Here is a 27881-nt window from a genome sequence, read left to right as displayed (position 1 = left end):
TTAGTAGTGTTGAGACCGAGAAAATGAGCTGACATCCATGATTGAATAGCCAAAAGACAGGTAGGATGTTTGCTATGAATCTTGGGGGGAGAAAGATGAAAAAGATTGAAACAACTTAGTATTGTCCGTGTAGAAGTGATGGGAAAGACTCGAAGAAGAAATAATACCAGCTTAGGAAGATATGTAAAGGGAAAAGGTCCGAGGACTGAGCCTTGGAGGACACCATAGGTAAGGGGGAGTATGGCAGACAAGGAGCCTGCCCAGGAGACAAGAAATATCCAATCCAGAGCTCAATATTTCCCAGGATCGATTTAAAAATTGCATTCTTTTCAATAACCCCCTATTAACAGTCTCAAGACTCAAATATTTTTCTATCGCAGGACCAAATGGACACATACAAGGCTACCTCAAGGGTAATGTTAGTCCTCCTCGATCTTCACCAAGTGCTTCAGATGGACCTAGCAAAAGTACACCTTGACAGTATAGTGATACAATATGTAGATGACATTTTGGTGTGCAGCATGTGAGAAACCTGAAGGTGTCTCCCTAGCTAGTCCCCGGGGATCTGTCATAAAGGTGGTCAGGACACACCCATTACTATTGGATCCAGTTTCTGGGGGTGCACCAGTAGGGAGGATCACCTGGATGGGGGGTTCTTGGGGAGTGAGAGTGGGATACTGATGGGTGAGACACGATATCCCCCTTCTTCTTTCAACACCGTTTCCCCATCCCATCACGTAGGATATTCTAAAACACCCTCCCCCCTTTTTCCACATGAACACTTTCACACAATACAAAAGACAACAGACTAACACCAGGCACGTTTACCTGACGTGTCCCAATACCATGGTCAGGCAAAGTCAGGCAATAGACCAGAATCATACACACCTGATGGCCCTTTCCCTTGCCCACAGGGATAAAAGGTGGATTGCAAGAGCACAATATGAGAAAGGCAAACCGCACGACGTGAGAGCTAACTGAACATGGCAGCATAAGAGGAGGAGAAAGATGACGCAGACTGATCGGGTGACAAGGAGAGAGTCGACCTTGCTCTTTCTGACCAACGCCCGTGAAACCTTCACAGACGGAAACATAAGATCGCAAACAGAGTCCAACGTGTGTTACAGCAGATGTCAATGGTACACAAGACCTTCTTCTCTGATTACCAAGATGGGGAGAGATGCTAGCCTCAGTGGTACCTACCTTTACTCCAAAGCCTAGCAGTTCATCACTGCCAGTGAGTCGAGGGTAGTGTTGATAAGAAACCAAACTGTGCTGAATTAAATGTAGCAAGAGCTAATTTGAACTTTGAAAAGATATGATTGTGGAAAGAGGGGGAAAACCAGCAACAGAGGAGGCCGGCACCACATGGATGCTCAAGCAGGAAACTCGGGGTGATTACCCAATGGTAAAGACTACTGTAACCAGAAGGCCTTGGGAAGAGGAGAAGAATGGTCAAAGTAGTCATACAGGGGTCTTGTAAAATCCTCTGTACCGTTGAAAATCTTTGACTGGAAGATGATTGCAAAATCTAAGGGAAGTGAATCCCACATGGTGAAAGTTAGTATATGAACTGTATATTGGAAAAGTCGGCGAGAGTGAATCCGGCAGAGGGAAACTGACAAGAAGGGGCAAAGCCTGAAAACCTGTTTAAAAAGACATTAAGATTTGTGAAAGTAAGAAGTATTGCAAGACAAGGGGAATGGAAGTGCCCCCTTGTCATTTGGGATCCAGGCCGGCCAAGGGAGATCCAGGGGTAGAAAGCTATCACCCAAAGTTCACTGAGAAGGGAACTGTCTTGTGAATTTGTTGAATATCATTACTGAGGGGTCTGAGCCCAGAAGAGGGAGACCCAGAGGTGATGTCATCACCCAAAGTGTTCGTAGAACAGAACATTTGTGTTAGTTGAGAGCATCAGGCTTTGAAGGTGAGGGACTTTTATTGTAAAGAGACTTAACTGTCAAAAGAACTTGATATCTGATATGGAACGGTTAGCTTGTGCTGGGAAAGCTCAAGTGTGTGCTGTGCTCCGAAGTCCCACCTTGTCCCGTGCTAAAATCATGGGGAAGTGAGACCTCAAGGCAACCACATCCTGACTTATTATTTTGAACACTGTTTCCTTTATTGTGATACCCTACCCCACACTCTTTCTGTAATTAGTTGAAAGGAATTGGCAATAGTATTTTCTTAGTATAGGCTCTTTTTATTTTGACACAATGCCACTACGACTGCCTTTTTTTTTTCCTTTCATGGTCAATGCTTGCTCCCATCTTAAATTTAAGTTTAGGTTAGGCATTTTTTCCAACCTGCATTCATAGTTCAATAAACACCCTTGAACTGTGATCACTTGTGTCTGTCTTTACTATTACCCACCTCTATACTTGCATGCGGAGTATTGGGTGTGCTTTTACGCCAAACATTAACATACCATCTTTTTTATGAGAGTATATCAAGACAACTAAACAGACTACATATATTCATAACCAGACACATACTCAAAATAGTATCAACAAGTTATATGTTTTATGCAAAAGGTTAAAAAAAACACCATATTGTTTTTCACAAATTTCACATAATCCTTCAAACCTCAATTGTTTGTTAATAAAAAAGAGAAAGAATGAAGGAACAATAGGAAAAAATAGGGTACAGTCGTGAGTAGCTAAACACTGGTAATATTGAGAAAGTTCTCTATAATTCGTACAGGGGTCAATTAGAATTTTTTTGTATAGACTTATAAACAATGACAGTTTTTTTAGATTGTCGACATGTTTCGGCTTTGGTGGAGACATTAGACACTATCTCTAGTGGCATTTCACATTTTGCTGTTTCTGGCCTTCTTCAGGACATATGAACTTCTTCTATTCAGTAAGAATACTGTCTTGTAACCCCAGCCTATTTCATGGAATCTAAAAACATGATATAAAATAACAATTACAAACAAACACTGGTTCATATATATTCTTCTAAACAATACAAATAGTCATCTGGTATGTCTACCACTCCCTCTATGTCAACTCAATGATCTTTTAGTCACTAAAAAAGATGCCCTAAGCACAAACAATCCTTCACTACTTCCATTGCCGGTATGAGACAACTCATAAAGAATGTTGAGTGATTCAGAGGGACTATGTTCTAATCGCCAATGAAGATATATTTATTTCCTACAAATCAATGAAGAGGATGCTTATTCAGGTGAGTTAACGTACAGCATATCAACTCTAATTCATTCTTAAATTTCTAACTTTTGGGATTGATAATGTTTTATTACACCTAAATAGAAAACACACCTCCTAGGCAGTGCTAATGCAAATCTCTCTCATGCAATAACTGTATACACTTACTTCTGTGACACTCAGTTTACACTTTGCACTAATTTGGTGGTAGTAAACATCCCAACCTGGGGGAGTGTTGATGTTGATGCCACGCAGGGGAGGTCCTTGCCTAAATGATCTGCCTGCAGGGTGGAGGAAAAAGAAAACAGGGGATTGTGGATTACAAAATAGTTCCCAACTGTGCCCGTGTGCTTATTCATCTCATTCATCTTAGTCTCTTACATTGACTGATGGTTGCTTCTTCTAAACTTATCTTCAAAACGCAAAAAGTCCACTGTCCTGGAACACTAGGTAGTGAGACGTCACGGATAAGTCCAGTCATCAAGCTCTTCAAAAGAATGGTCAACCGTTTGCCGCAAAATGCCCTGCGATGTTGCTGTTAATAAAAACAACAAAAAGCTTGGTTTACCATCTAGCATACACACGGCTTGAAATAGACAGAGAATGGTTTGAGCGTTAGTCAACCCCTCAGAATGTGGGTAGATTATGATGTCTCAATGTGTGGAGACATAGAGCCTTCGTATCAATTCGGAGATACCCGCGTACCTGCAGTTTTAACAGCAGGTAGAAGCCTGCTCATGGTGTCTGAAAAGGCACATTAATTGCAGAGGCTTACCTTCAAATAACAGGAGGCCCCAGTCTCGCATACCTGTTCCACGGCTGGCAGTGGTGTACTGCAGAGGGACCTTGCTATTTATCTAAACAAAGGCGTCAGCCAGGTTCAATGAGTGACGTCTGTATCCAGTCATATGACTCGTCTCATTGAGTGCAATTAAAGAGAGACGGTACACACTTTCGTTGTTTATATAGGCAGATTTATCACCGTTTCTTAAGATTCTATTTCTCTCTATGTGCTGGCGTCAATCGGCTAAACCGATGTCCAGAGACCCGGGTTCAAAAGTATTAATGCACACAATGAGGTTGCACACACAATCCATATTCTTTCTTTCCTGTGACATTACAGAGCAAACCCACTCATGCTTATTTGTAAGTGTATTGGCGAAAGTCAAATGGCCAAATGCTTTTCACACATCTAAGTGACAGATAAGGTGATGGTCAGATAAGAGGCGTTAAAGGCCATATATTTAGACAAGAAGGCTATTCCATTCAACTGATGAATTAAGGCCTTCCTTGGCAGAGTTCACATAATATATCCATTTTCGTTCACATTTGGTCAGTATAGTCTCCCTATTTCCGGCTCTTGCTGTTGCGGGCAGCGTTTGAATGACAAACCAGAAAATCTCATTGTACTTGTGGTTCTCTTCAACATAATGTGAGAATAGTGGCTTGTTATCTACTTTGATTTTAAGGCAAGACCTGTGCTCACAAATCCGTTGCTTGCCACATCTTTTTGTCTTGCTGTCATATAAGAGGTTGCATGGGCATTTGATGCCATAGATGACCCATGCCGAGGAGCAGTTGGAAAATGTCTGTAACTCCCAGGTTTTATCTTTTAGAATGACAGACTTGAGGTTTTTTGTAAGGTCACAGACTAAACAGTGGCCACATTTAAAGTGGCCAGTGACAGGTGGCAGATGCCAAAGTGTAGTCTGTCCAATGGCTTGTTGTTTACTAGTGTACGTGTGTAATAATATATCCCAATAGTTTTTTTGACACTTGAATGTGAACCATGGTTGAACAGGATTGAAATCGTCAGTCACAAGTATGTGCCAGTTTTTCCTGACACTTTTTCTTAATCTATTACTAATGGGACTAAAAGTAGTCACACACGTGATTCTCTCTTCTTGATTCTTAGGGTCCGGATGCAGACATCTATCTCTGTTTGTATGTTGGGCCCTTTTGAAAGCTGAATGTACAGTTTTTCTTGGGTAGCCTCGCGCTTTGAGACGTTCTTTAAGGTATTTACCTTGCCTGATATAATCTGACATGTTGGTGCAATTCCTTCTGATTGTTAGGAATTGTCCAATCGGTAGCTTGTCTCTCAGGGCCAAAGGGTAAAAACTATTGTATTTAAGCAACGTGTTCTTGTCGGTTGGTTTGCGATAGAGCTTAGTACAGATCTTACCTGATGCTGTCCTGCATACTAACAATTCCAAAAAGGGGATCTGTTGAGTGTCATATGTCATGGTGAACTTGATATATATTAATTTTGGTTGTTTAGCCAGGTGAGGAAACTTACCAAGGTGTTGCTATCGCCTTTCCAGATCATCAGGACATCATTGATGTACCTGAACCAATACCCTATGTTTTCTTTGAAAGGATTGGTTGTGTGGTAGATGGATGCCTGTTCGTATTGATCCATAAGATAAGGTAGGCGAGCATCATCTGGCCCTCAATTGTGGCAAGTGACTTACCCACTATAGGTGCCCCTGCAACCACAGATGATGTAGTGTTGCTTACACAAAAAAGAAAAAACTAGTGAGAACAGAGTCACATGGCCAGATTATGCTCGCCTCTCTTAAAGCAGGCATCATACCGGAAGGTCTTGGAATTAACAACGTCCTGCAGGTCTTTATTGATAACTCACAATTTAAGGGTAAGTTCAGCGCGGTGGGGAACAAGTGTTCACGAGATTCTCTAATATTGATTACCGACACTGCTGCTGAAGAATCTGCAAAACAAAAGGAAGAAATTGAAGTGCTAGAAAGTAAAATCAAAGGCAATGCCTTGATAAGAGACATTAAGGAATAACTGACACAAATAGAAGAAGAAATAACAAAATCCAAGAAATTCACACTGGACAAGAAAGTCTGGAAGTATAAGAAAGATCTAGAAACTTATAAAGAAAACATGACATACCCATACTTAGTTGAAACATTACGAAGATCAAAACAAACTATCACAACTAATATATAGGAACACAAGGCGCCAAAGGAACCAACATGTGAGCTTCTCAAACAAATCTAATACCACCTCAAGTAGTGATTCGGATAACATCAGTATAGCAACGAATGCCAACCCTCTGAACCAGCACCAGTTTTTTCGGAGGCGCGGGAGAAGATTGTAGAGGCCGAGTTCCCTCTAGTTCCTAATCCAGCTACAATCTTACATAATATACCTGTTGAAGCATGATATTTTACTGTGATTGATTTGAAAAATGTGTTTTTCTCAATCCCATTGCAAAAAGACTCATAGGATCTAACATCATTTACGGTCAAACAGACTATCACGAGATTGCCTCAAGGGTATTGTGAGTCCCATCAATTTTCTATAGAGTCCTACAGATGTTCTTAAGCAATATCGATTTAGGAAGTGTTGTATTGCAATACATAGATGTTGTAGATGACATTATAGTATGCAGGAAGAATGCAGATGTGATTCTGTTAAGCTAATGATTACGCTTGCTGACAAAGGATATAAAGTTGACAAAGCGAAGTTACAGTATTGTCAACAAGAAGTTTTATATATAGGACAATTGATTTCACATGAAGGATAGAAGGTTACCCCTGAGAGAGCTGAGGCTATTTTGAATACCACAAAACCACACATGATAAAACACATGCAGATATTTCTGGGACTGTGTAATTCTGCCAGAGCATGGGTCTTTGACAAAGGCTCATATATAAGGCCTTTATTGCAGACTTTAAATAAAGCAGAGGTAACACAGGAACAAATCGGGTGGACTGAGGAAATGGAAGAGGGGGTTCACGAGTTGAAAAAAGCAATTTGCACAACTTCCGTTTTAGGGATTCCTAATTAGGCTTATGAATTCTTTTTATTTTCACATACAGAGGGCACTGTTATGACAGCAGTCCTTAGACAGAGAACCACATTAGTGTACAAGCCCCTTGCAAATTATAGTGGTATTTTAGACCTAGTAATGAGCAGTCACTTTCTGTGTGAACAATCGCTGGCAGCAACCGTGTTCGCTACAGAGAAAGCTGTGAGCATAGTGATCTGATGTTCTAGGACTTTATTTGTTGAGCACGCATTATTTGCCATTCTAGAGACACCAAAAGGCATGTTGACTTCTCAAAAGACTTCTGCCTAGGAGGTAGTCATATCAAATCCGGCGATCAAATTAGTTCGATGCAGAATAGTGAATCCTGCCATGTGTGTAGCTGAACCACTGGCAGAAGATGAGCATGTGCATGACTGTACAAATTATGAAGAGTTCTATGATGAAATCCCGAGGATAAAAGAAAAGGCCTTGACAGGTAGAGAAATTGTTTTTATTGATGGTTCTTCAAGAATCAATCAAAGTGATGGACAGTGATACATAGTTGCTGCTGTGGTAAAACACACAGCCAATGGGGAGTTCCAAACATTGGTAAGTGCACAACACCCGTCTCATTATTCAGCACAGTCTGCAGAGCTAGTGGTGCTAATTGTCGCACTTGAGAATCATGCAGACCAGGAAGTAACAGTGTACAGCGACTCCGCCTATGTGACATCAACGGTGCATGCAGGGTTAGCACGTGGAAAATGAGGGTTTACCTCTGAGCGGATAGCACGCAAGTGCAGCACACCACCTTATTGGACAGACTTATTAAGGCACTGCAACTCCCAGTAGCCATTGCAGTTGTTAAATGTGCAGCACATACTAAAAGGGCAGACTTTATCTCACGTGGAAAGCAAGCAGCAGAGGATGAAGCGAAACTTGCTGCATGTTCAGATAATGTAATGATCTTTGAAACACCTGATGTAAATGAGAAAATGGTTGTAATGATGAACGTGTTTGACAGATAATGTGATTTGTCAAGAACGCAGTTGATGGAAATTTAGGGGGAAGCACCTCAAGATGAAAAGGATTTATGGATGCAAAGAGGGTGTTCTTTAAACCCCTCTGAAGCATTGTGGTGACAAGACAACACTGGTAAACTGGTGATGCCTGTAGCCTTATTGAGGGTGGTGCTGGAACAGCTACACTACCCCGCACACACAACTAGAGAGTACCTCGCTGCAACTATTGCAGAGTATTGGTTCATACCAAATGTGTTAAAGCATGTTGTGTTCTATGTAGAGAACTGCATTGTGTGTCAAAAATATATAGCTGGGCATACACTGCACACAGTTAGGGGAGTTATTCCGAGACCTACTGGCCCCTTTCAGCATTTGCATATCGACTATGTTGTCATGCTGCAACGATGTAATGGATACAGGTACATGATTTTTGTAGTTTGTCCTTTTTCAAGATGTATTGAGGCTAGTCCGTGTACACACCCAGACAGTTCCTGTGCAGCCAAATTATTAGTGCAGGATGTATTTCCCAGATGGGGAGTATGTGAAGTAATGAGGACAGACAATGGCCTTCACTTTGTGAATCAAACATTTGAGCAGATCAGCTTGTTGCTTGGTATAAAGCACAAGTTCTCGTTGGCCTATCATCCACAAGGAAATGGGATCTGTGAATGGATCAACGGCTTGCTTAGAGAAATAATATCCAAGTTGAAGCTTACCTTGAAGAAAGGTTGCTTTGCCTACCACTGGCATTATATGCATTGAGGAAGCAACCAGGTTCAGACCACCATCTCACCCCTCATGATATAGTGACAGGGAGACAGATGAGGCCATCCCTCATGCCTCCATCCAGAGTTAGCAGTGATCCTCAGCCGACAGCAGAACTGTTAGGAATGGAGCTACGTGAGTATCTTATATGTATGACTTCAAGTATCTCTGTCATTTCAGGTCAGCTACGTCGACAAAGGTGTGGGGCAGTACAGAACACAGAAGCAGATGCTTCAACAAGTAGTGTTCAAGAACTTTGTAATCCCAAATTATTCCCTGGAGATGCAGTCCTATTCCATAACTTCAACAGAAAGTGGCACGAGCCAAGATTTAACGGCCCTTTCATTATGGAAGACGTCACGCGTCTGCAGTCAGATTGCAAGGCAGACATGCTTAGACTTTCTTAGGCGACGTCAAAGTTTATACTGGAGAATTCAATCTGCCCCCACCCCCTACAGAAGCGAGCATCGGGTAAGATCCTCAGCAAATGCAGTCAAGCTCTATGATGAGAAGAAGGACACAGAGGCTGTCGGGTTGCTTTGTTCAGGGCATTCTTTTAGCCATCTCTGAAAGGGTTAAGGAAAGCTCATGTGAACACACTGTGCTGTCAATTCAGGGTGAAAGAAAACTATTTTGTTCTTAAAGCCACAGCAGCATTATTAACTTTGGACTGAGGCATGTTTTAAGCCTTGATAAGAAGAGAAATATGACAAATTCTGAGTTCATTTTCGATAATTGGAAGAGGGTGCAGTACCCCATTGCATTCCTTACTGAGTTCCTGTTCGGATTTGCCCATGGTGATTCCCAATGGCAACGTCTCAAGGATCATATTTGAAGTCTTTCTCTTCATTCTGATCACAAATCCACCTATTGTGGAGATAACTACTAGTGTTTATACTTTTCTGCAAGATCCTAAGAATGGTTAAATAGAAAATAGAAAGAAGGCTGCTCACAGCACTTATTGAACAGATTCTGCAGTTGCCAGAGGATAGTGGGGAAAGGACAAATTCCCATATCCGCTGATGATGCTCACAGACTAGTAGGTGCAGTTTTACATCTTCTGATTGAGGTATACCATCATCTGATGTGTAGACGTTCCTAAGGGATCAGAGAAACAGTGCAGCACTAAATGAAAACCTGAGAGGCATCATGCTGCAAGTGAACGCCTATTCTGCAAGAAATCTGAGATCAGAGTGAACATTTCCTTTGAGGGACAGATCGAGAGGTTGCTGGTCAGACAAAACTTTCATTTCATGCTGAAAGATATTTTTCATGTTGTCTGGTCTAAAGCGGATTTGAGGAATAGACTGGGAACTAGTGTATGTTGTTGAACTTTTCTAGACATACTGAGAGCAGTTTTCTTCTTGCTGGAGAGGCTTCCACATCTCATCTGGTTAAAGTCTGGTTTCAGGGAGACATCAAGAGTTTATTCTTGTTATCCAGGAAAGCAGACAGCTGATAGAGGACGAAATTGCTGAGTCAAGACAGCAGCTTCCAGAAGCAGTACATAATGCTGATGTATTAAAGTAACTTTTTCCTTCCTTAGGCAATTAAAATGGGCAGTATCAACAGTAATATAATAATGCCAGATGGAGAGAGACGTCCATGTTGTCCATGAAATTGATGCTGCAAATTGACATAGCTCTATGTTATTTATGCTTGCATTTTGTTCATAATCATACTGTTTTCACTCACAGTGCACACATTGTTCTATATTGATGTACATGGAGCTAAGACTCCTGTGAATCTTCCTGAGCAGAAGGAAGGTGAAATTGTGGCAACTACTAGGCACCTGAGACTCTATGTAGTTATTCCTGTTCCAAAGAAAGATGAAAAATTAGTCTTAGATAAGAGGCAGGACATAAGGCTGTTAGACGATGAGCCTATACAGGTAATGCATGCACACATACTTGGTCCTGTGATAAATGAGCCAAAGAGGATCCCTACAAGACAGTCACACATGGAGATTTTGCGAGACATTTTCATGCCCACATGGTATGTTGAGAGGATGAAGCTTTCTGAACTTTCTCCTACTCAGAAAACACATGTAGGTGTACCCCATCCACTGGTAGATGTGCCTATGATTTATCCAGTCAGAAGGAGTTATACTGGCACACTTCATGAAATGGTCATGGAAGGGAACATGAGGAGAATGAGAACTAAAAGAAACACCCAAGAAGATGATTTCAAACTAAATGATTACCTGGACAGCACAGCTCACTTGGGACATAACATCTGGTATCAGCATATGAAAGAAGTGGGAAGAAGAACCTCAAATGAAGAATGCTTTATGTGTGCACTCCTGCCTTATAGTATAGGAAAATCCAAGATCTTCATAGCTATCGAAATAGATGTCCTGGCAGCTCATTGAATTTCGCACGTAGTACTTTGCAAAACAAGAGGCCAGTTCATGGGTCGAGATGCCTACCTCAAATGGATGGACAGTTCCAGATGACGATGACTACATCCAAGACACAAAACGAGAGACAGAGCTCACACGAAGAATCCTCTGATCAGATATGAGAAGTTTGGAGTGAAAGGAGATGGAATCAAATGGTAGGTAAACAAATAATTGGAGAGTCCAGGAAAATCTGCAGAAGAAATTCAAAAATGGAAGAACAGAGGCCAAATGCAGATCTGGGTATCAGTGTTATTGACAGATGGCTGTGAAGAAGGAGTGGTTATCTGCAGAGCATGGATGGTGTACGATCATCCTGAATTGAATTTTTGGAGTGCGCGGGTACTATGCATGCCCCTGTGTAAGAGCATTGCCAAGTTACTGACCTGGGTCGAAGACAGAGGTGGGCCCTTGCAGATATACCATTGGAGAAAACAAAGCTGTGCTTCAGAAACAATGGTACAAGAAAAGTTGGAGAAAATCATAACTGTGATAGAATGTTTGATGCACCAAGAATGAGCATTGGTACTTCAATGATCATGGATCATTATTGGGCATGTGAAGCCAGAGCTTATATAAGATTGCCTGCAGACTGGGGAGGATGTTGCTCCTTAGTGAATGTTCATGTTCCAGCATTGGTGATTCCAAAAAGTGACCTACACCTTGACAGTTCACAAAAAGCAGATGCTCAACTGAGGAAGAAGACATCTTGGAGCTGATAAAGAGGATGAAGAGGGAGAACTATTTCTCAGCTAAGTCAATAGAACAGCCAGACCTCATCAGTGTTCATCTTAATTTTCCTGCCGAGAATCCAGGTTGGAGCAAATACAAAGTGGCTTCAAATCACCAGTGGTCCTTTTTAGAGGAGGGCTTAGTTGCCCCACATGATGTTCAGTAACCAATCGAATATTCACACTTTTTCAGGCTAGTATGGACCATATACTTTGATGTTCAATCACTCAGAGCCAATCACCCATACTCGTAGGTTTTTGTAGTTTGCCACGTAGGATGACGTTGGTACATATGTAGGTTAACGTCATTGATGACGGGTTTTTCTTATAGGATCTCAGTTTTTACTAAGAATATTTGAGTAAGAGGATCGAGCGAGTTCGTTTGATGTTCGTTATGCTCCCTGTTTTCGATCATTGATATTAAAACAGTCTTCCTTTTGCCAGCTACCTGATTCGTTTCGATTATTGATGTATGAATAACAATCTGCATCCCCATCCATCTCCAGAGTAATTGCTTCTCATCAAAGGGGCTGGAATATCCAGTTCACCTTGACTAAATAGTAATTTAGTATTATGCTAGTTGTCCATTTGATTTTTAGGTGAATGTCAAGAGACCATGTACATGTTTTTAGCACCTGGCCATGAAAGACGCATTTTGGGTTAAAATTTAAATGAGACAGATATGAAACTAGGTGGAAATATGCACAGTAATATGTGTAGTCATTGGCAGAATTTTAAATATTTTGCATTTCATAAAAATAGTGAAAATATGCCAAAGGGCGATGCAACCTCGCACAGAGCCGGCAAACTTATTGTCCAATTCCATGTGACCTATTGTATCCACATGCATACTTCTTATGGTAGTGGCTAGTATAAGTTTGAAATTTTGATCTGTAACTCATTTTTGTTAAAAAGTAGACTTGAGAGACATTGAAAGGTCTTAAATGCAAACACACAAATTATGCCATTTCCCCTGAAGCAATTGGCCCAGGGGGAGGAGAGAGGACTGGTAGGCTGTCCTATCTTAGGATAGGAGTAATTCCAGAGTACTTTCCACCAGATTGTACATGAGATGATGTAATTGTGGATATATAAGGGGGAGACAGAGAAACACAAGTATTCAGATTCAAATAACGAGATCCAGACATCCATCCAGGCAGAAACGTTCATGCATCCAGACCCAGGCATACCCAAGAATCTAGGGAGAAAGGAGAGGAGGCGGCTGACACCATCCAAGAAAGTGCAGTGACCAGACCTTGCCTAGCTGTCCAGAATCCCATCCAGGAGAGCCCAGAGACCATATCCCTTGGCCTCGCTGTCCAGAGTGACCAGTTCCCTTGGCCTAGCGTTCCAGAGTGACCAGATCCCTTGGTGTAGCTGACCAGAGTGACCAGAGACATCGCTGGCTTTCCAGGATCCCAAACTTAATCTTACATTGTAAGTAGCACATTACCTCAGTCCCAAACTGCATATCCCACTCTGTTGACTCTTGCATCCCATTTGAAAAATCCCATTCAAAGTCCCAAATTGCCAGTATAATCTGTTCCCCTTGCCATAGAATAATCTGTATCAACCTGTGCATGTGAGTGCATTCTTTGATAAGTCCTTCAATAGTATGTATAAATCCTTAGCATTGTTGTCAGGTACATCAATTAATTCCCCTATAAAGAAATTCACAGTGAAATTCGAAATTAACCACCTCATGTCAAGTGACTTTCTTTAATAATTATAGCCATTAAAATATAGCCTCAACAGAATTAGTCTTCGTAGCCCAAAAAATGAATTTGCCCATGCATTGGGCATTCCTACGAATTGCAATCTGCATCTGTCCCATCGAAAAACCCAAACCGTATTCCCATTGAGAACCCCTTTCTGTCAGAATCTTATCTGTTATGTGCCTCTATTCCTTGTGCTGAAAACCGATTTACGATTTTGATGGCTAAGTCCTTACCGTGGCTGTCTGTCATCCCAAGTCCTGTGTAGAAATGAATTTCCATTCTGCCGCGTGTATTTTCTTTTGCATTTTTCTTTCCCAAGTACGAATTTCTTACCTTGTGTTCATGTTGAATTGGTGCCCAGCTTAGTAGTCTGTAAGCTTCCTGACCTCTAAAGTGTAACAACACAAATGTCCTTCCTAGCTATCCCACGGCGGTTGTAAGCTGCTGTGCGAGAAATAATTGAAATCTGATTATGCCATTTTGCTCATAAATCAGGTTTTCATTGTCTTTTCTGGCCTCTCATCTTGGGGTGGTGGGCTGAATTCTAAATCTGATGTTTCCCTCTTCATTCTGGCTTGTGCCTTCCAAAAAGAATTTAGTCTGCAAATGTTTGGGGGTGAGTGTTGCAGGGGGAGTGCTTAACTTGAATGCTATCTGTTGCTTTCAAAAAACGATTTTTCTTCTGTTTGCTATTAAAGGTTTCTGTAAATTATGTTAGGAGATTGCACTAACTTGGTTGTGAGAAACTTTGTATTGTATTACCACAACATTGGTGGCTGCTGCGCAATTTTTTGATTTTGCTTTATTTTTCACTGAACCATAAAAATTAATAAATGTTATGTTATGTTATGTTATGTTATCTAATTTGTAAAGCTTGCTAGGTACCCTAGGGCTTAAGGGCATTGAAACAAAAAATACAAACACATTACAACAACACACCAAAGAGCAAGTGGTACAGAACAGGAAGATATCAGAGACGACCAGATAGATACACACATAGTAATGTTTAGGAAAACAGGGCAGTTTTTAGCCCTATCTTGAAAACATCTGTCGATGTTGTGACTCTTAGCAAAGGAGTAAGAGAGTTCCAGGACTGAGGTGCTGCAGATACAAACGCAGCATCGCTTGATTTCTTGGTCTTAAGGCGTGGAACCAAAAGAGTGTATGACTCATCGGATCTAAGATTTCTGATGTTTTTCTTGTGGGTAATGAGTTCTTTCAGATAGGCCGGCATAGAACCAAATGTCATATTGATACACACCGGCCTGGTTCCCCGCCTACTGTGACACAGGGTGTTAGTGAAGGTGGGTGCGAGACGGGTTGGGGGCCTAGTCAAATTAAAGAACCTGTGCTTTTTTAAAGATAGAATGCATTTTTATTGTGCTCCACATTCATTGTCAGTGGAAGGAGTCCCTGAGTGGAGTGTGCCGTGTTATACAACTGTTACAAAGGAGAACAGCCTACTTTAAGTACTAATTGATGGATTCTCTAAAGTATGTCTATTTTCAGTGTGGTAGTTTCCACAAATGTCTGGCAATGTGTTCTCTCATTGCACTGTGCACTTATTTTGAAAATAAAATTGTTGTTTTTTAAAGAAATGTCAATTTATTTTTATAGAGTTTTTTACACAAAATGATTAGCTTCTCATTTATGTAGGAGGCCAAAGAAAAGGACACACAAAGATTTTAAAATAATCATTTTAAAATCAAGTTAGAGAAAATCACAATATTTGAACTGAACTATAATTTAATAGAAGAAAATGAGTCCACCCTGCACACATGTTTTAATGCAAATAGAAGTATTAAATAACAATACACATTTTAAAATCAAAGATGGTGTGTAGATTATGAAATCTAATCAATAATTTATCGTGTGTGTAGGTGGCCAAAACAAGGACACACACAGATTTTACAAGAAGTATTTAAATGACATTTCAAAGATTCTTAGTGTAGCTTTTAGTAAGTGTTGATGTATTTACACACTGGGACGTTTTTATTGTCTACCTATTATTTAAAAATAATGGTATCACTACTCTTTAGAAAGATTTACACTCAAAATAATGGTGCAATGTTGGCATGGCTTCATACATTTATTTGTAAAACTGAAGATGTAGTTAGGTTATATGTCTCGGTTTCCTGGTTAAGGTTGCATAAACTACTCAAATGTTATATCATTTAACATGAAAAGCCACTTTTAGATTTTTTTTTATTTTGGCTCACATGGAGTAGCGTGGCAGTGCACATTGGTTTGGCATGGGTGCACTACTTGGGCTGAGTGGCTGTACACACTGGGATGTTGAAAAAGGTACAGGTTGTTTCATTTGAGCAATGGATGCACGCACATGCCCACATATGCAGAGCAAGGCTTGCATGCTGATGTATTTTTGTTCAAAGATTCCTTAGTTTTGATTTAATATATTTCCTTTTGTTAACATAATATTTCCCTTTCCTAAACTGTGTTCGTTGGCTCTGATGAAGGCAGAGGTTTTGTGAAAATAGACTTACTTCAAGGCGAAACTCGAGTTGGCTTCTACTAATTCATCCATTCATTCACACACATGTTAATATCCATGAACGGGTGTTGTTCCCGGCAGGTAAAGGTTCTCACCATAGGCTTGGAAGTTTCTGTTTTGTTTATGTGGCTTACAGCCGTAATCAGACAGGGGTATTTACTGTTGTTTTTTGATTTTTTTCCTGTGATTTTCAATTCTGTGTTTGTGTTTTGCATTTGTATGTACTTACTTTTGTTGTTTAGGTATGACTGAGGCATGGGTTATGCATGTATGGGTAGGGTTGTTGTACATTTTGCATGAATTTGCATTGTTTCTCTGATTGTTTTTTCAGGTGCTACAACATTTTAATGAATATTGACAACTTTTGCAATGCATATTTTATGCCTTGTAGTGCCTTTGGCTGTTTGATGAATTGAGTTGGTGCAAATGGGACCCTCTTTGTTTCACTGTCAGGTGATAATACAACAAACTTCAAGCAAATGGCAGAGCATGCAGATCGCCGTAAACATTGCAGTGCCTCGGTATTTGGCACATACAAGAGAAGTGTCATTTAATCTTAGAACTTAAACTTCAGAATTGGGTGTGGGGTACATTTAAGGCCCATGACAGAAATCCCCTTGAAACCAAAAACCGCTTTGGAATAATGCCACTAAAAATGGTTGTGCTTTCTTCCCCTGGAGCATGTCTGGCGAGCATTGGACACTGCCACCCAAAGAATGGCTCTGCATTGTTTTACCTTCATTTAAATCCTCAGAAAATGACCTACAAACAGAACAGCATCACATTTGCTGTTCTCTACTCTGAAGACTAAAGCTGCAACCTGACATCCAAAACGGCTTTGCAAGTTGTTCTTTATTTCAAGAAAACATCACACAGTTGTGCTATTTATACAAACACACCCTTGCATGCTTTATTTCTGCTGATTACCAAGAAGTGAGGCAATACATTTCAGGAACAGCTGCTGTACTGATAAAGTACTTGAGGAGCAAAGAATTATGTTTTCCACTTAACACAGCTTTTGTTTACTTTTACTGTGAACCAATACGCTCAGAATTGCAGTAAACGAAAGAAATAACGTGCCGTTTCTTTTTCTCATGTCAATATCAAAGAAAGCCTGGGCAGCATCCTTTTGTGTCCATAAATCAACCGTGTATGCAAAGCTCCCCAGAAGATTAAGTGAAATGACACTATGGTTTACAGAACTGCATTTATAAACTCAAAATGAAAGGAAATGAACACACGTGTGAATCTGCTCTTCTGAAAACCATGGAAATGCTTTTTAAAAGTGAAATGACAAATGACAGCTTGTGCTCGCACAGAAATGTGATTGAATATGTGGGTGGGCGGGTTTTCTATATATTGTACAGTATATTTATCCCCATCAGTCTTGGCATCGTTGAAAAAAAAAACTCCAGCAGAAGTGTTTTTTGGCCCAGGCACTGACTTCAAGGATGCCCTGCCTCCCACAGAAAAAGTTTCATCCATAAGTAAACCGACCCACAAGGACACCTGAAAGGCCCAAGAGTTTGAAACTTCACTGCCCCGCTAGACTGTTCCGAATCCCTGCAGAAAGGAACAAAGAACACAGTAGGGCTGGAGCATGACTAAGAGGTGCACTTTCCTCCAGCATCCACCCTGAAGAGGGAGCTGTTAGAACTTCAAAGGGCATCATAAGAATCCTTTATTCCAAGTCAGGCCTGGCAGAGACAGCTGGCTGTGGGGGTTTGCAAGACCGCCCACACTGTAACAATTCCCTATGACTTATGGAATCCGTGTACCTGCTTCTTATGGCGGTGGTTAGTAGAAATTTTAGATTTTGCTCCATAACTCATTTTAGGTAAAAAGTAGCTTTGTGAGACAAAGAAAGGTCATAAATGCACACACATAAATGCTGTAATTTCCCCTGAACCATTCAGCCCTGTGGGAGTTGGGAGGACTGACAGGCTGGCCTATCCTAGGATAGGAGTAATTCCAGAGTACCCCCCCCCCAGATTGTAAAATTCTATGATGTCACTCTGGCTATATAAGGGGGTGTTAGGCAGAATCATATGCAGTACCCTTTGGGAACACTATATACAATTAAGACTACAAGTGTCAGTACAATTTCACCATTGGTACAAGCCTTCACTAAACATAAATGTGGTAGCAGTGGCTGAGTAGCCAGACTTATCTCAAGAGTAAAGTGAGCAGTAGAACAGGTTACACAAAGGACCAACAAATACAGTGATTCAAACAAACACTTCATCAAAGTTTCTTGGTAAAATAATATACATTTATTTACACAGTCATTTGGAAAACATTCCACTAGTAAGAGCAGCTCAATAGCACAATCTAATATACTACAATACACAACCAATTAGTTTCTGAACAAGTTCAGCTCTGCTGAAGTGGGAGCAAAATGGCACTTCAGATACTTTAAAAAGGGGTAAAAAGACAATGTTATAAGAATCAACAGCACAAATGCATTCATAGGCAGGGCAAAGGGTTTCAGTTCACTTCTATCAGCAATTCAATTCAATAGGCTTGGGCCAATGTCAATGGTTCAGAGTCTTGTATAGTAAAGCACAGTTCTGGTAGGAAATGGTGAAGTCTTTGCCACGGATCTTGGAAGAATTTGGTCAGACGAAAAGTTAGATGTTGGTTTAGGGAAGGACAAACCTTCAAAGTTGGGAAAGTTTCACAAACTTTTGCCATGGCCGAACAGAGTTCTGCACCACACTTGCACAGTACCTTGTAAGTGAAGAAAAGCTGTAGCTGAGGCAGTTGTTCCTGGCAGTTCATGCAGATCTCGCTGCTCCTAAGCTTCAGTCATGGGGACAAGAAGGAGGACATTGGTAGGTTCCTGCGCTGCCCAGGGAAGAGGCCACAAACTTGGCAAAACGTCGGTTTAAGGCGTGAGTGCCTTAAAGTCCACAGCCTGGCTTCCTTCCCCCTGGATATTCGGTTTTCAACAGCACTCTGAAGACAATTCAACCAGTTTGGGGATGGTGTCCAGGTGGCTTACAAGTTGGTTGTTCCACCAAACTCAAGGGAAGAAGTTAACCTTGAAGGGCTTCTCTGTCAATGGAGTTTCAGGCAATTCAGACCTGCAGCAGGGCTTCACCGGTGGACCAGGAGTCACAGCAGTCGTCTTCCTTCAGCTCGTCTTCGGTTCTTTCATTCTAGTGGTCGACTCTGCTTTCCAAGTCCCAGAAACCTGCTTTTAAACAGTTTTCCCCCATTCATTCCAGCCTGGCTGTCACTCACGCAGCAGGGTGGCTGTCCTTGCTGGACAGCCAGCCAGCCAATCACGCCTGAGTGCATTCAAGTCTCCTAGGAGAATTAGCACTGGGAGTTTCTGGCACCTCCCTCACATCCTGTCCACCCCAGACACTCAGGTGCCAGAGGAGGGCTTCAGACCTGAAGCCCACCAAAGGCCAATGAACAAAGGGACCAAACCTGGTTTCCTGAGTCAAACACAAGGAGCTTTCCAAAAAGAAATGATGAAAAAAGATGACTGGGGTCTATTTTTACAGATAGGTCTGGGGCGCCATATTGGAAAACATGGCTGACCCGATTTTTAGCTACTGGTGTTCGCGGTCGGGAAAAATCATGGCAATTTGTTTAAAACCACTGCCACCAGCCATTTCAAGTGGGAAAGGGTAACATTTTTTTATATCACATTTTATTGCATTTAGTAACAATATATAACATATAAAATACAAACCCCCTCCACCCCACCTGCCCCCCGCCATTTCCTGATGCCATGTTCGGACCTTAAAGTTTTGTTGTGCGGTTGCAGTCCTGCCTCCCCTGCCATATGACCAAATGTTACATTATTAAATACACTCCCTTCCCCCCTCCGGATTCAACACACTACTTTACAGTCCACTCCCTCTTCCCACTTCCCCCAGATCTTGGCAGCTTTGGCTGGGCACCCCCATGCAGTATATATTCTGTGTTCTTTCGCTGTGCAGATGTCCATTTCAGCAGACCATTGGGCTAGGGTGGGACAGTCCGGGGCTCCCCATTTTTGTGCAATGTCCCATTTTATTAACCTCATTGCATTAGCCATGAAAATTCCCCCCCACTTATTTGAGACATTTTCATCTGGGACCCCTAACAGCAGCTTTGCAGGTTCCAATGCTACTGTGCGGCCCAGGACCCCAACAGTCTTTGGAAGAAGGTGCCCCCCTCTCCCCGCCACCTCAGACAATTGGGGTCCGAGGCCCACCCCCATCCGAACAGGGCAACACTGGCAAGCCCATTTGCCAGGTGGGATCAGGGCTCGGGTCTCTATTAAGGCCTTGAAGGTCTGGCATCCACTTTCAAGGCTCTCTTGGGGCCAGTCCCGACACCTATGGCACCAGTCTAATGCACCTTGAAGAACATGTGTACAGGGGACTACTTTTTTCATTTGCGGCCTTCAGCCAACATGGAGGCACCCACATTGCTTGGCTCCTAGAAACCAAGCTATGCGGTGTAGTGTTTTGGGTGTGGTGGCCTAGGGACTACTTTACCTGGACTACTTTGTTGAGGCTATGTAAAGCACATCCGAACAAGAAAGCATGCTTCGCGTTACTTTTCATTATGCAACGTGATGCTCACCGTGTCCAGCGATACCCACAAGCCTCGGAGAAGCAACCTGCAAGGAGACAAAAGGAACATTGTTAGCAGCATCTTACCTGCATTCTCCATATTTTACCCGCTCGCAGCTCCAGTGAACAGCTTCCTCTGGATCCGCTAGCCTCCCGGACCGAAAGACCTGACAGAGGAAGGGAAAAGACGACATTAAACAAGGCATTTTAGACATTGCAAAACCACAAACTGCTCAAAAGACTTACCTGGCTGGTCGCCTCCCCGCCAGCATCGCTCTGGAATTCCACACACGTTGGGAAAACACCGCGACCTGCAAGGAAAGAAGAAAACAGGTTAGCAAAAGAAAGACGATGCAGCGCTGCACATAGCGCTTACTTACAGCATCGTAGCGCACATCACGCGCCATCATTTACCGGCGAGGCCCAACTCAGCAAGTTCTCCACGCTGAATCTCTGCACACCTAAGGGAGAAAAAAGACATTATTAAACAAAGAAAGGCATGCAAGAATAACAACACAATACAAAAGACCTTCCTGAGAGACACCAAACGGGCCCGCGCCAGTGAAGTAACTTGGCCGCACATGCCACAAAAGACAACGCACACTTGCCAAGAAGGCAGGATGGAGAGCATGCCTAATTCCACAACAAGGCAGAATCTTCCCCGCAGACCACATCTGGAAAACACTGGGAAGAAGATACCAGCAACGACCCCGGCTGAGTGGCGTCCCCATGGATACCAGGTGAGCGTAACACTATGGCAATCTCCCGTGCTTGTATAAGTATTTGATCCAGTCATCGGGTTCTATAGGGCCTACATCCCTTTACCACTTGGTCTTAAGGCTGGTCAGTTCCGGTGTAGCGAATGAGTTAATAGCTTTGTATAAGATTGACGTGACTTTAGTGGGAATGTGTTGTGGAAGTAGGTTGTGTTCCGGGGGAAGCACTCTGGTGCGTCCGTAAGCACCTGTCTGTGACCATTGATGGCGTGCCTGAATTGCAAATAGTGGTAACGCTCATTTTCGGGAATTCCAAATTTGTGTTGCAGTATCTCGAATGGGAGAATGGAACCATTTGTCATTACGTCCCCGATTGTGGTTATCCCTGCCTCCACCCACCGGGTCATCATTGCAAGTTTCCGCACATCAGTGAGCATGTAGTTGGCCAAAGCGGTTACGCTAAAGTTTTTATTCCCCCAGCCTATGTGTGTATGTGCCTGCCTCCAGATGACTGCAATATGTGGAGAAATAGTTTGCAGACAGGTTCTGGGAAGGTTTTGGTATAGTGTGTCGAGTGGCAGGGTGTCCTGTATGATGGACATTGCCGCCCTAATATGTGGGAGTTCCTGGTCTCCGTAAAGCAAGTTGTTGACCACTTGCAGCTGGGCAGCCCAGTTATAGGGCCGGAGGTGTGGTATTCCGAGTCCCCTCTCCCAAATAGACCTCAGCAGTGTTGTTAACGTGATACGGGGATGCCCACCCTTCCATATCAGTTTACTAAGGAGGTGCTCCACTCGGGCGAATTCTGTGTCCGGTATTACATGTGGCACGTTCTGTAGCATGTATACGAATCGTAGAAGCGCAAACATCTTAAAAAGCGCTGCTCTACCATTATCATGAGGGGGAGGAGCAACCAGTGCTCACATCCTTGGTGAGGCGATCCGTTAATGGATGCAGGTTCCGGGGCGCGTAGGCCGAAAGGTTCCCAGAGATCCATATTCCCAAAGATCGGAAGCCCTCCCTCTCCACTCGATAGGAGACCTCCCGTGGAATTGCCCGGTCTCCTCCTTTAACCAGAAAGAGGACCGATTTGCCCCAGTTTACTTTTAGACCGATAAAGTCCCTGAAGGCTATCAACATCCGGGTCACTATCGGGCCTGTGTTTTCTGGGTCGCTAAAGTAAAGTAGCAGGGCGTCTGCATAGATGGAGACCTTATCCTCCTGTCCTTCCGGGCATCAGAACCCATGACAAATGGTGACCTGTCGGAGCAGTGGTTCTATTGCCAGTGCAAAGAGGAGGGGGGACAACGGGCAGCCCTACTTTGTGCCCCTGCCTAGTGGGAAGGATCTGGAGGACCAGCCATTTACCCTGACTTCCGCTCGTAGTTCCTCATATAAAAGCTGAACACATTTAATAAAGGTTTGTCTGAAACCCATGCGTCGCATCATCACCCACAGACTTCCCCAAGTCACTGAATCAAACACCTTCTCAAAAACAATTGCCAGAAGGGCGAGTGGCGGCTCGAGAGTAGGGGCACATTCTAGCAGTAAGTGGATTTGGCGTAGATCCATTCTAGTCAACCTATGCGGCATGAAGCCGCATTGGTCCGGATGAACCAAGGAGGATTTAACTGATTGCAGCCTGCTGGCTAGTGCTTTAGCGAGAATTTTAGCTTCACCGTTGATAAGTTATATCGGTCTGTTTGATGCACATTAATCGGGGGGTTTCCCTTGTTTGAGAATTATCACGATGCTGGCCCTTCTGAGGTCCATGGGGAGAGTACCTTGCTCTTTGGCTGTGAGGAACATATTATGGAGGGGTATTGCCATCTTGTCGCTGCCCAATCTCTTCCACGTCTCAACCGGAAATCTTTGGGGATTTGCAACTGGGCTGTGGCCTCCGCTATCTCAGTTTCCTCTAGGTCTCTGTCGAGGTTTGTTCTTTGCTGCTCTGATAATTGTGGGATCGCAATTTCGTTCAGGAGGGACGGGTCTATTGGGGCCACTCGGGCCCTATACAGATCGGCATAGAACTCGGCAAATGCCTCCACTATATCCGAATCTGTTTGGGCCAGACTATTCCTGTTGTCAACAATCTGTCTGACGTGTCTATGCACTTCTTCACGTTTCTCCAGCCAGCCCAGGAACTTGCCCGCCTTATCACCGCATTCATAGATTCTAGTCCTTGATTCCCTATGCGCCTGTTTTGCATTGTCTAGAGCCGTGTTATGAAGGGATACCCTGGCTTTTAACAGTGAGCGGTTTGTCTCTGGGGAGGCATCAAGTACATACTTACTTTCCCATTTCTCCACCTCCCCTTCGGCCTTAGCAACCTTCCTGTGGAGCTATTTCCTTCTGTTACTAGTCCAGGCGATGATCTCCCCTCTGATTACTGCCTTGTGTGCCTCCCATAGTGTAATTGGGTCCTCTACAGAGCCTGCGTTTATTTTGAAATATTCATCAGATTTCTCTGTGATGAACTCTACAAATTCGGGATGCCCCAGATAATAATTGTTCAGTCTCCACATCCTAGGGGGCAGTGGTCGACTTGTGCGAATCACCATTTCCAGGGGAGATTGATCTGAGATAACCCGGGGGAGCAGTTCTGGCTTAATGACTCTGAATGCCTCGGAGGCTGGGAGGATGAAGTAGTCTATCCTGGAAAGGGACATGTGGGCTCCTGAGTGGAAGGAGAATCCACAATCTGCAGGGTAATGTTCCCTCCATACGTCACATAGGCCTAGCGTGGATGAAAAGGTAGCCAGTCTGATGGGTATGTTGGGGTTACGGTTCCGAATGTGAGTTTGGTTGTTAGTGTTACATAGCACGTCATTGAAATCCCCCCCCCCCAAAGACCCACAAATCCGGCTGGTGATGAGCTAGCATTTGTCCTTGCCCATCCTCACGTCCAGGATTCATGCGGAGGGGTGGATGGGCAATGTGAGAGGGGTACAGGATGCATCACCCATGCCACCGGGCCACCCACAGGCTCGAGCGTCGCAGCGGTCTCTCTGCTGTAATCAAACGCCCTTTTGTCACTTGCCTTATGGAGGAATAGCCCCAGGGCAGTTGTAGGTCTCTCCAGCCTCTAGTAATGTTCGGTAGAGAGGGGCCACGACCTGTGTCACTTCAGGCTTCCCCTTGATGTAGTGTTGTCCATTGCGCTATCCTCTGGAAGGACAAGGATTGCACCGAACTGGGGCTATAGATCAGGATGTCCAAAAATACAGCCTGGTGAGCGTGTCCCGGTGGCAGTGAATTGTTCTTGTACAGGGTGCTGCTGCGAGCCGTGCCATTATGTCCCTGGGTGGTATATGCCTGGCGTGTGCCCCCGCGTCTCTGCACCCCCCGGGCGTGTTGGTGTGTCCCATGGCGCTCCATTCTGTGCGAATCCTATTTGAAGCTGTCTCATTCACCTGGTAGCCTTGGGGTGATCTTCTGGGGTCCCAAGTGCGCACCGCACTTACGGCGTCACTGGACCACACCGGGGGGGTTCCTCAAGGGCAGTTGGCCTCAATGTTGCTTTCCTTTGTTCAGCGCCTTTTTGATGAGTTGGGGGAAGAGCTGGTGTGCATTCCAGCATGACAGTGGCTGCAGTGTGGGGATACTGTTCTGTGTCGTAGGTTGTGGCAGTGGTTGATCGTTACGCTGATTAGACGGTCTCAATTATTGGTTGGCGTGATCCTGCACCTCCCTTGTGTTCTGTTGTTTGTAGAGGCTCTTGCAGACTCCCCAGGTGCAGAGGCAGAGCAGGGGCAGTATCCTCCCGTAGAATGTGGGCCTTCCGGCGCGCCTGGACTGAAGTGCTCCTGCAGAGTAGCTGTCGGTGTTGCTATAACGGGGGAGAATTGTGAGTGTGGGCATGCAGGCTAGTAGGCCGGTGCCTGCCACTTCCCACGGTTACGGGCTATAGACTTTGTGGGCCCTGTGTGCACCAGCAGCGGCTCAGCAATGCCTTGCACCCAGTGGGAGTCGTGTGCAGCTCTGCTGCCACGTAACAGAATTGAAGGGGTGATCCCAGAATAGGTGGTGTGGGCCCTGGGGGTGCAGCAGACGTGCTGGTAATCCAATTGAGGAGCCGGCTCCTGTGGCTAGTGCCACCCTGCCGTCTCGAGGAGCACACTGCCCACCACCCACAAGTCCATATGTCCACAAGAGGCCACCCCTTGCAGAGGCGCTGGTATCGAACCAGGTCCTCTCCCAGAGCCCAACAGGTCTCAGGCTCACCTCAATCACTCTTGTTGCTGGGGTCCCAGGGCGATCGCTGACCTCTCTGCGGTGTCACTGGCGCAGTTCGGTGTGTCCCGGAGTTGGTTCAAAGCAACCAGGTCTAAGCGGAGCACCAGGGGAGGGGCTCCACAGAGGGGACAAAGTCCCACGGTGAAGTAATCGTGGCTGTGGACGAACGTCTCACCGTCCGGGCGGCAGGTGCACTGTTCAACAGAGCAGGAGGTCGGGAAAAATCGTGGTAGTTTGTTTAAAACCACTGACACCAGCCATTTCAAGTTGGAAAGGGTAACATTTGACTGTTACATGAGTGTTTAGACTCAGGGGAAGCTAGGCAACCGCTCCAGCACTCTATAGTAAGATAGTGTGTGTTGTGTCTGTAAATTTAAAAAGACTAGTAAAGTCAATTTAACTTTACATGCTCTGGGAGACAGTAGTCAGTCCCAGAGAAGGTATTTAAACCTTGAGGAGTCTGAAAGACACCCCTGTGCCACTGCACTGAGGGTGCTGTGTGATACACAGAAACAGATGAATCCTATGGAGTTGTTTTAAAACTCCATAACCAAAGAACACAAAAGTAAAACGCTCATCAAAATACATGGAAAAACACTCTTCCCAGGTAAAAAATCAAATCCTAGAAATCCAGCAAAAGTTGCTAGGGGTCTCAAAAGGTAAGTGAAATTAGCACATTCTTGAGAATTCTCCCTAACACTAGTCCCCCCCAGACTAAGGGAGAGGAGGATTTAATCCACTCCTGGATGAATCTTCTTACTCCAGTCGGTCAAAAATCCTGGAGTGACCATCAGCATTTTGGTGATAACATTGTGTTCAATGGTGAAATCAAATCCTTGCAGGCTGATTGACCATCTTAGTATTTTAGGTTTTCCCCTTTAATTTGCAGCAACCAACTCAAGGGTTGGTGGTCAGTCTGAATCACAAAAGTAGATCCATACAAGTATGGTCTAAACTTCTTCAGTGACCGCACAATAGCAAAGAAATCACGCTCAATGTTTGCCCACCTTGTTTATGGTTCCTTCAGCTTCCTGCTGATGAAGCAAATGGGGTGCTCCCTACCTTTCTCATTCAGCTGAATCAGAATTGCACTTATACCTGTAGTTGAAGCATTTGTCTGCACAAGGAAGGTTTGGTTGCAGTCAGTAGCTCTTAGGATTGGAGCTTGACAAAGGGCTTTCTTTAGGCCTTTAAATGCTTGAGCGCACTCCTCATTCCACCTGACCTTCTTAGGAAATTTGGGTGAGGAGACTACATTCAAGGGAGAAGTTATGGTCCCATAGTTCTCTATAAAGTTCCTGTAGAAACCAGTGAGGCCTAGGAAGGCTCTCACCTGGGTTTGAGTAGTAGGGTGGCCCATGTTTGTACAGCTTGTACTTTGCTAGGCAATGGCCTGATATTACCTCCTCCTATCTCATGTCCAAGGTAGACCACTTTACTCTGACCAATTTGACACTTACTTGCCTTTATGGTCAGGTGGGCCTGTTCAAGAACCTGCAAAACGTATCCTAAGTGGTCAACATGTTCTTTCCAAGTAGGGTTGAACACTGCAATGTCATCCAAGTATGCCATGCAGACGTCCTCCATCCCATTCAGAACGTGATTAACCATCCTTTGGAGCAGGTGCCTTCTTTAGTCCAAAGGGCATTACCTTAAACTGGTAGAGGCCTGCTGGGGTTGAGAATGGAGTTTTCTCCTTGGAATCGTCGGTCAGTGCTATTTGCCAATTGCCTGAAGTGGGATCAAATGTACTGAGGTACTTGGCTGAACCAGGTTTGTCCACAAGTTCATCTGTCCTTGTTAAAGGATGGGCATCAGTCTTTGTGACTGCATTAAGAGCTCTATAGTCCACACAGAATCTCAACTCCTTGGATCCTGCCTTTTGCACTGGTAAAACTGGACTAGACCATGGACTTGTGCATGGCTTTATTACCCCCAGATCAAGCATCTTCTTGACCTCCTCCTTTATGTGGGTTCTTACATGGTCTGACATCCTGTAACCTCTGATTTTAACAGGTAAACAGTCACCAGTGAGAATATCATTCTGGCCTCAAGGGGTCAAGCCTGGTGATAGTGAAAACAGGGAGGCAAAATGATTGAACAGAAACCTGCACTCCTCCTGTTGTTCAGGTGTCAGATTAGAAGAGAGATTGACTCCTTCGATTTTCTCATCTAAAGGCTGGCTGCTGAGTAAGTCAGGTAGAGGTTCACTCTCCTCCTCCTCTTGAGCCGAAGCTAGACCCAAAGCT

The sequence above is a fragment of the Ambystoma mexicanum genome, chromosome 6p, assembly GCF_040938575.1.
Source record: "Ambystoma mexicanum isolate Mex_15411 chromosome 6p, UKY_AmexF1_1, whole genome shotgun sequence".
NCBI lineage: Eukaryota > Metazoa > Chordata > Amphibia > Caudata > Ambystomatidae > Ambystoma > Ambystoma mexicanum.
This window is presented reverse-complemented; position numbering follows the sequence as displayed.